Consider the following 10,171-nt stretch of genomic DNA (forward strand, 5'->3'; position numbering starts at 1 on the left):
TCTTCTGCATTGGCTATGTTGGCTGGAGCACATGGTCGTTGCTTCAGGAATTATATCAACTGTTGCTCACCATTGGCTTCAGTGTTGGTTTTTAGTTGCTTGCTTTGTACCTATTTGTCTAGAGCAGAATTTCCTGAAGTCTCTTCTAAAAATCAATATGTGCACTTACATGGTTTTGTGGACTGCTGAATTTTATGTGGTGCATTGTGTTTCTAATCATAGAATCATAGAGTTGGAAGAGACCGCAAGGGCCATCCAGTCCAACCCCCTGCCATGCAGGAAATCCAAATCAAAGCATCCCCGACAGATGGCCATCCAGCCTCTGTTTAAAGACCTCCAAGGAGGGAGACTCCACTACACTCCAAGGGAGTGTCTTCCACTGTCAGACAGCCCTTACTGTCAGGAAGTTCTTCCTAATGATGAGGTGGAATCTCTTTTGCTGTAGCTTGCATCCATTGTTCTGGGTCCTAGTCTCTGGAGCAGCAGAAAACAAGCTTGCTCCCTCCTCAATATGACATCCCTTAAAATATTTAAACAGGGCTATCATATCACCTCTTAACCTTCTCTTCTCCAGGCTAATCATCACCAGCTCTCTAAGTCATTCCTCATAGGGCATGGTTTCCAGACCCTTCACCATTTTAGTCTCTCTCCTTTGGACATGCTTCAGTTTCTCCACATCCTTTTTAAATTGTGGTGCCCAGAACTGGATGCAGTATTCCAGGTGGGGCCTGACCAGAGCAGAATATAGTGGCACTATTACTTCCCTTGATCTAGACACTATACTTTTATTGATGCAGCCTAAAATTGCACTGGCCTTTTTAGCTGCTGCATCGCACTGTTGACTTACGTTCAACTTGTGGTCTACTTGGACTCCTAAATCCCTTTCACATGTAGTTTCATTCAGGGTCACCCATCCTATATCTGTGCATTTCATTTTTCCTGCCCTAAGTGCAGTACTTTTACATTTCTCGCGTGTTGAATTTCAATTTTGTTAGCTTTGGCCAGCTTTCTAGTCTATCAGGTCATCTTCAATTTTGAATCCGGTCCTCTGAGTATTAGCTATTCCGCCTAATTTGGTGTAAATCTCAAATTTGATAATAGTGCTCCAGATTCTCCATCCAAGTCCATGATAAAGATGTTTGATAACCTGGGCCCAGGATAAGGCCCTGTGGGACCCCACTGGCACTTCTCTCCAGGATGAAAAGGAGCCATTGTTGAGCAACCCTTTGGGTTCGGTTCAGTCAATCAATGACAAATCTCAGTAACAGTTGCTTGTCTAGCCCACTTTTACAAGCTTGTTTGCAAGAATGTCATGGGGACTACGTTCTCAAAGGCTTTACTGATATCAAGATACACAATCCACAGAAAATTTCCTTCAGCGGTATAAAATCTTAAATAAATAAGGGATGTGTGGGTGAAGAGAGGATAAGTTATGAGGAAATGGCAACTCAATGCCTGTGCTTGTCTCCAATGCATATCAGATGAAATGATCACACCTCAAACATTTAACACACCCTAGCTTACTGATAATAATATCACAATGTGAATGAAAAATATGCTTGGAAAATACTTTGTCAAGAGGTAGGGTCTGCTTCAGAAAGTCATGATCACTATTAAACAGTTTACTCCCAATTTCATATGATTGAGTTCATGCTGGGAAGACCTTTCTGGATTGCAAATCCCACTAACGCATCGCTTGGCTCTGCTCTACGATAGGGCTGATAGGAGTTTCAGTCTAACAATACCTGAAAACTACAAGTGGGCTCCACCTTTGGTCTAGTGTATTTTGGAAATGGAAAAATTCACATTCAGTCAGTCTTCCCTAGCCACAGATTCTGCATCCATGGATACAACCGTCCACAGCTTGAACATATTAAAAATAAATAAATCCAAAAAGCAAACCTTGACTTTGCATTTTTATATAAGGAGCATCATTTTATTATGCCGTTGTATATAATGGGACTTGAGCATCCATGGATTTTAGTATCCACTGGGGTCCTAGAACTAAATCCCAGCAGATACTAAGAGCCCACTGTACATACTTCCTAGATAAATACTACTTCCCTTTGCTATCTGTCCTTTTTCAATCTGGACACAAATGCATGTTTCTGCATCTGTATTTTGCATATAATACAGTTATACAATCTAATGCAGGCAGATTACTAAATCAACAAGACTATTATCTCTGCTCTGCAGATCAGGAAGAAGATCTGAGAATGGAAGTTTAATTAATGGGACTTATAATGCAGGTCAGTCATGTAATATTTCCTGTTTCATAGCCCCAGGTCTTGACCATGCTGGTCTTGAAATAGAATTGCTATAAGCTTTCCCACAAAAAGAGCATCAACACATTTTCGGCTTTAATGATCTCCACTTTAGATTGTGATAGCATCAGACAGCTCTCATGCTTTCACACTTAAGTTGCAATGTGGGTCAAACTGAATTTGTGTGCTACAAACTGATGCCTAAGTGCTACAGAGTGTTTGCTATATACTTCTTCCATGTGTTTCCTTCCACTCATTTTCAAAAGTGATACTGACCTAGTATGGCCCCCAAGCCAGGAGAAATTCCAGTGAAATAAATACATTAGATTTTCCTCTGACACTGATAAAGACCATGTCAGCAACATGCTGTTTGATTCTATCTCTGATGCATCCTATAGTACCTGAGCCATTCATGGTCTGCTCACAAAATATTTTCCTGCACTTCTCTTAAAACAATTGGATAACAAATTCCATACAGCAAAGAACTGTCTATGTTGTGTGATGTCCATTGAAAGGCTGACTATGGGTTTTCTTTTAGGCTTCAGTTGCTATGTAGTATCTGCAGAATTGGTGTACAGTATGTCTTTTATCACTTAAATCTTATCTTTGCATGCTGTGCATTAAATATTTTAAGAAGCTGAAAGCTATGATTTAGATCAAAAACAGTCTTTCCCTTCTTTATAGATGAAATTAAATAGTTTGCTTTTAAAAAGATTTGAGACAACGCAGCATTTTGAGGGTTTTTTAAAAAAAAAATTTAAAAAATAACTTACTGCACAGTTAATAAACACTTTGAACAACCCTTTCTGGATACAGGAACATGGGACTGAAGTTCTGGAACATCAAGTGTAAAAATATATGATACTTCCAAGTGGATGAATTTCCTGTCTGACTGGTGAGTGCAGGAATGTAGTGGTTATTGGGGCAGCACTTAGTTACAAAATACACTGTGAGTTACCAGTGAAATTGACTTACTGAGGATGAGCTCTGGATGACCAGAATGGATAAGATCTTCCTGCCAACTTCATTCTGCTTGACTGAAAGGCACATTTTCATTTCTGCAACATCCATAAAACTTCATCTGACTGGTAGCCAGAACAAAGCAAAAACAAGCCAAATATAGTGAGGTTGAAAATGTAAATTGTTCCGACAGGAAAATGTGAAAACACTGAACATTTTACTTAATACAAGTTATGAGATCTGCTCTGCAGGAGATAAGTATCTGTCAGAGGTTATTTAAATGTAACTAATCTTGCCAGTGAAAAGACTTGGATGGAATCTGTTCCTTAAGTTCTTTCCAACTCAATTATTTTTACCAAATCAGAATTTGTGAATTTCCTGTGTTATATGTCTTCCTCTTTAAGATGATCAAAAAGAGTCTTCTTGTAGATGCTGTATTTGCACAGGACATGGAAACATTATTTTCGGGACTACAACTCCCGGGATGCCCCCTGCCCAATAAGACAGATATGTATCACCACAGAACTTTAGGCATGTTTTTCTGCCTATTACCAACAGGGCTTTCAGTCTTGTCATCCCGTGTCTTCTTTCCATCTATACCAACTGTTACCAAGTTCTAATTCATATGGAAGGCCTGCCTAGCATCAGGTAAATTTGGGACTGAAGAATTCCCGCAGACTTGAGGCTGCCATGTTGACTACAGAGTTGGGCTTCACACATTTGGGGACATTGGTAAGGTGAAGTAACTCACTGATAGAACTTTTGCTCTGATCCAGAGTCTATATATCCCAGAGCCAGTGGGATTTAGAAACACAACATGATGCATTGTACTGTGGTTCAATAAATTTCAGGTTCCACCTTGGCCTTGAGGGTTCTGTGCAGATCAGCTGGCTCAGACACAGGGGAAAGCTGTGGGATTAAACACACAGGAAAGCCCAGCACTCATCCCTCTAACAAACTAAACATGATAATCCCCCAAAAGGATCAAGTATATTATAGTGGTTATAGAATAATCATGAATGTATAAATGCACAAATATAAGTAAAAGCTACCTTGAGTCCCACTTTGGGAGAAAGGCGAGATAAAAATAAAATAAATAAAAATAAAATAAAATAAATTTTAGAACACTATAAATTGGCCAGGCAATGGTGTCATAAAAAGGAACATACAATTCACAAAGGCAAAGGCAAACTCTCTCTGAATAAATCTTGACCTCCCCCCAAAAAACATGATAGATTCACCTTATGGTTCCCATAAGTCAAAAAGAACCTGAAGCTATACAACAAGGTCATCTGACACCCACGTCCACTGTTCCAGTCTATGCCAAGCCTCTGTCAATTTAAACAATAAAGTGGTTGTTCAGGTGCCAACAAGAGTGTCCCTTCTTAGATTCCAAACCTATAGCAATTCAACACAGGCTTATGCGATCTGATCATGAAGATTTAATTTTTTTTTAATTAAGAGTTCTTAGTGCAGGGATCTTTTGACATGCAATTCTTGACATGCTTCTCAGAGGGATATAACATTACAATGTATAAATAAACTCAGCCTAACCCTCCACAATTACACCACTATGATCCCACTAACTGTCATCATTCCATCCTATGGAATCCTGGGATTAGTAGTTTAGCGAGGGCTACTGAGAATTCTCACCAAAGAATATCTCAACCCAAACTATTTTGCTTTAAGGATATGTTTACTCCTCTCCTTACCCCCTTGGCCTTGTTCTTCTGTTTGCTTTAAACAGGCTACAATTCAACCCAGAATTAAGCTATATTAAACTGATTGATTGCAATGGGCATGGCTACTTATATGTCTCTGTGCTAATCTGCACTGCTGAAATAATGTAGTTTGACACTGCATTAACTGCATTAGTTTTGTGAGAGCTCTGTCAGAGAGCCCTAGTGCCACAACAAACTACAAATCCCAGGATTCTATAGCCTTGAGCCATAGCAGTTAAAGTGGTGTCAAATTGTACTATTTCTGCAGTCCAGATTAGATCAGTGCCATATGTACTCAAAAGGTTCAGAGGAAAATTGAATGTAATGTTGGAGAAATGCCCTTATTTAGAAGTTCAGTTCAGATGACATCAGCAGAGATTGCTTTCAGGCAAATGGGATTAGAACTGAAGGTGAAGAACTTTTTTTTATTTATTTATACCCAGTTTCCCTGAAAATAAGACATACCCATAAAATAAGCTGTAGCAGGATTTCTAAGCATTTGTGCAATATAAGCCATAATCCAAAAATAAGACATAGTGATAGGCCTGACACGGAATGGAAGGGAGTGGGAAGGGAGCGGAAAGATTGGGACAATGGTTCTAATGGTAATAGAGTCGCAAGAAATTCAGGAGAGAATTCCGGGTTTGAAGAGTTATGATGATGTTCCAGAAGACAACTTAACTATGGCGAGTTCCAGACTGCCAAAAAGTATGTGCTCGGCACGTACTAGGGTTAGAAAGGGGCATCCTTTCCAGACGCCCCTAACCCCAGTACATGCCAAGCACATACAAAATGGCGGTGCCCATTCTACATTGGTGCCGCCATTTTGATGTAGTGGACGCTTAGCGTCCACACATCGTGGCACAGAAATGACACCGCAAGTGCATCATTGGCGCCTTGTGGCGTCTTTTCCGCACCACAAAAAGAACCCGCTTTTTGTGGGTTCTTTATGCTGCGTCAGGAAATCGCGCAGTTTGTCCACTGCAGTTCCCTGATGCAGCAAACGCCGGCGCCAGCAGACCGCCCTTTTGGGTGGTCTGTAAAGCGCCTATATTTGAATAAATGTAGATTGTTGTACCATATTGAATAAAAATAAGACATCCCCTGAAAATAAGCCATAGTGTGACTTCTTGAGGAAAAATAAATATAAGACAGTGTCTTATTTTTGGGGAAACACAGTATGTGAATGTGCCTCCAAGGCATAGCTGCACAATCAATGAAATACCATTAGAAAACTCTGAAAGATCAGGCAGGCGAGAGATATGGCATTTCTTGATTCTGTCAAATGCTAAATGATTTTGACAGATCGATAATAATTTCTAAAGACCTTTTCCACTAAAATCCATCATTATTATTACACAGCAAGTGTTTCAAGCACCTCGGCAAAAACCTGACAAAATGTTAGCTTTTTCAAAGTAATCATACTTCTGAAGTTGCAACCCAAATAGCTCATGAAAAAGGAAGTGAACTGTGTTGCAAAGGACGATGTTAATTTTTCCATAAGGGTAAAAACTGCTACTTCTTTAACTTAATGTTTAATTAAGCCAGCCTTTGTTCTAACACTGATATAACATTTGTTACTACAAATACTAATTTAAGGATTTCTTTGCATCATGTGCAGATAACTCTCCAAGATGTTTGACAAATATCATTAACTACATAACATTGTTTTTGTCACCATGTTTATATGAAGAACATAGAAAGAAAATATCAACACCTGGGAAGGATTTCCAGGCATCATGAATGCATGTTATTGATCCAATGGATGTGTGTAGTTCCCACTGTTAAGAAGGTCAATGTGCATCTGGAAAAGTAACCCCTCACTCACAAAAGTAAATGTGTTGATGTTTTTGATGTTACCAGGTTCATTATGGTACTGGCTGTTGTGAACAATGCATGATGGTAATGTCAAGCAACTGTCTTTCATCTTCAGCTCCTACAGTGTTTAGCAATCAGAGTGTTGCAAAGTTACTTTGTGGATTACAACCCCCAGAAAACATGTGATGGGAAATATGGTCCTAAAAAGGTTGGCAATGCAAATTGAATGGGAGAAGGATCTGGCTATCTCCCTGTAGCCTGTAATGAAGTAATCACATCTTCTGCTGAGGTCTGCTGGGATGCTCTGGAGGTCTCAGTTGGCCCACCACATTTTGACTTTTGTGAATTTGATTATTTGTGGTTTTAATTAATATGTTCTCTCTAGGAATCTCCAGGCCCTCCAGGCAACTCTGCCAGAAGTTGACCATAGAGTTGTGTGGGGGAACCTAGAAGTTTCTAGAGAAAATACTTCTCTAGGCATTTGTAGGTTCTCCAGCATGATTCTATGATCAACTTCTGGCAGATGTTGACCACAGAGTTATATTGGAGGACCTGGAGATTCCTGGTGAGGTTTTCTGTCAGCAAAAAGAATAATATTTTTTTATTTGCAGTTTTCCCACATTCACAGGGGTCCTTCACCCCTAACCATAGTGAATGTACCAACAGGATCACACTCCCCCTGTCAATACTTAGATGAAGATCATGAGCCAAGGCAACCATAGCCATCTCAACTCTGTATCCTGTCCTAAAGCCAGTTTGAAATGGATCCAGATAATCGTTTTCATCCAAGACTACTTGGAGGGGAAGAGCAACTGCCCTCTTGAACGCTTTGCTCAAAAATGGAAGATGTGAAACTGGCCTATAGTTGTTCATGTCCAGATGGTCTAGGGAAGGGTTTTTCAGAAGCGGTTTAACAACTGCTTCTTTTAAATAAGTTGGAAACTGGCTTTCCCTAAGAGATGCATTAATAATACATGTCATGTACATCACTATGGCATCTCCCCCCTTGTTTCTTGGCAGGATTAATAATCACTGCCTTGAAAGTTCCAATAAACAAAGGCAAAGAAGTTTAAGGAAATATTTTCACCTTGTTCCTTAATATGCATTGAGTTTAGCATTAGTCAAACAGATATGGGAAGTGGTTCCCAAGAGAAGTAGACCACAATCAAGAAGAGCCTGTTTCTGGTTGCCACTCACTTCTACCAAACATAGAAACACCCAAAAGCCAAGCTTCTAGCTGTTTCTAGGGAGGCATACTTCAACCTGCATCTCACTTTGTTGCTGCATGTGCCTTCAAGTCATTTTTAACTTGTGACCCTAAAGTGACCCTATTTTGGAAAGATTTATTCAGAGAAGATTTGCCATTACTTTCCCCTGAGGCTGAGATCATGTGAGCTCAGTTTCATAGCCGAGCTGGGAATCGAATGATGGTCTCAAGAACTGGCACATCACATATGAGGCACAAGCCACAATCAATGCAGCAACTCATATGACTGCCTTATTAATCGGTATTTCACTTTAAATTTTGACTAGAATTCTCTATTGTGGTCTACATTACCTAATTATGGTCCAGTATACACGAGCGCTTTGTGGCCTGGTGACAGTGATTTTAGGGTTCGGGAGCACACAGCAACCACATGCTCCCGAACTCTAATACGTACGTACACTAGCATCATGGCGGCCTCCCATCCATATGGGGGCCACCATGATGCCGCCACCACCGTACAACAACCAGATGTCGCTGGCAGGAAGTGGCTAATACACTGCTGAACTTTCATTCACTTCTGGTTTTTCTGGATTCCCTTTCCTGAAATATCTGCAATACAGTCATGCTGCAGTCCCATTACTCCTTATGTGCAAAACATCACAGCTGTGGCCGTTCCAATATTGGTAGTCACATGGTGTCCTGTCCCCTCTTTCCCTCCCTATTTCCAAGCAGGATGATTTACTTGATTTTCCCCCTATATATTTTCCTTATTTTTAAGTTAAATCACATTAGCATAACTCAGAATTGTGTTAAAAAGTAAAACTAAAACCCCAAAGGCATGCTGGGAAAGTCATAGGGCAGGGAGACAGGGTTAAAGGAGCATTGGAAGACAGTGTGATAGCAGAAACAGCCTCAGTAGTGCTATTGTGGAGACGTGTGATAATGGCTGCTTTGAAATGGGCATTTTTTCCATTTTCATTAATTAAAGTGATTTTGGAGAGAATGGGGTCCATGTGGTAATGTCCCTTGTCAGACTGTTTATCAGGGCAGTGGCTCTCCAGGGTTTCAGGCAAGTGTCCTTCCTAACCCAACATGAAAATACACGAAAATGAATCTAGGATTTTATTTATTTAAAACAATTGCTTTATCACTGAGTTCTGCCCCTTTTCATTTGGATATAGAAATATTAAGCATAAAACATATAGATCATAGTAGGCTAAGCATGTCAACTTGGAAGGGCCGAGTTCAAACCTCACCTCAGCCACAAAGGAACCATTTCTGTGGTTGGAATAAACTACCATGCATGTATGAAAAGCAGTTGCATTCAGGTTCAGGAGATTCAATTGTTTGGACAATTATATACAACTAATTAATTCCAAACTCTTCATATCAACAGTAATCTTGTAGCAGCTGCATCTTGTCCCAAAGGAATTCACAAAGGCTTTTCACCTACTTGCTTGTTGGGATTTGTCTGAAAAGTAAAACAATACAAAGGATATATATGCCTACCAATTCCCACAACTAACACTTCCCAGAACTTGCAAGAACTTTTAGGATCTAAAATCAATTAGCTTTTCCAGCTTAAAGTTGCAGGTGATGATGAGATGTGCTGAAAATAACGATGCTTCCTGTTTTTCGTTGTTGTACTTCTGTTATATGAAAAACTTTACACTGCAGAGCCTTGGCAGAGCTTGGTGCCTGGAGGCTTACTAAGCAGCAGCCCCTTAGTTGCTGGATAGTGAACTAAGAGGTAGCAATGATCAGAGAAAAATATGCAGCCTTTGCTCCTGTTAGGGCCAAAAGAAGGAGGCAACTGGCCTCCCAGTGCCTGCTTTAGAGACAGGAGGGACTCACCTGATGTTGTGCCTGAAATGGGGAATGAGGGAGGAACGATGCCTTGGGAGAAAAAAAGGTAAATTGGTGCTGGGGGGAAAGGACTACATCAGAAGCACCCAGGACAGGCAGTGCTAGAAGAGGATGAATGGGCAGAGGTCTGAGGCAAGTGGTGCAAGGTGGCCCCTACTGGCTCATGACTCTTGGGCACTGTCCCACTCAGTCCAAGGTAGAATCATAGGAGTTTATCACACGGGAAGAATTTCTCTTAATTTCGAATGAAAAGAAAGTGGTGCCAGAACACATTCACGTGAATTCGCTAGTAGATTCTGCTTCCAATTTCCCTTGTCTGATAAAATCCATAGAAT

The sequence above is a fragment of the Sceloporus undulatus genome, chromosome 1 (assembly GCF_019175285.1).
Source record: "Sceloporus undulatus isolate JIND9_A2432 ecotype Alabama chromosome 1, SceUnd_v1.1, whole genome shotgun sequence".
NCBI classification, from domain to species: Eukaryota; Metazoa; Chordata; class Lepidosauria; order Squamata; family Phrynosomatidae; genus Sceloporus; species Sceloporus undulatus.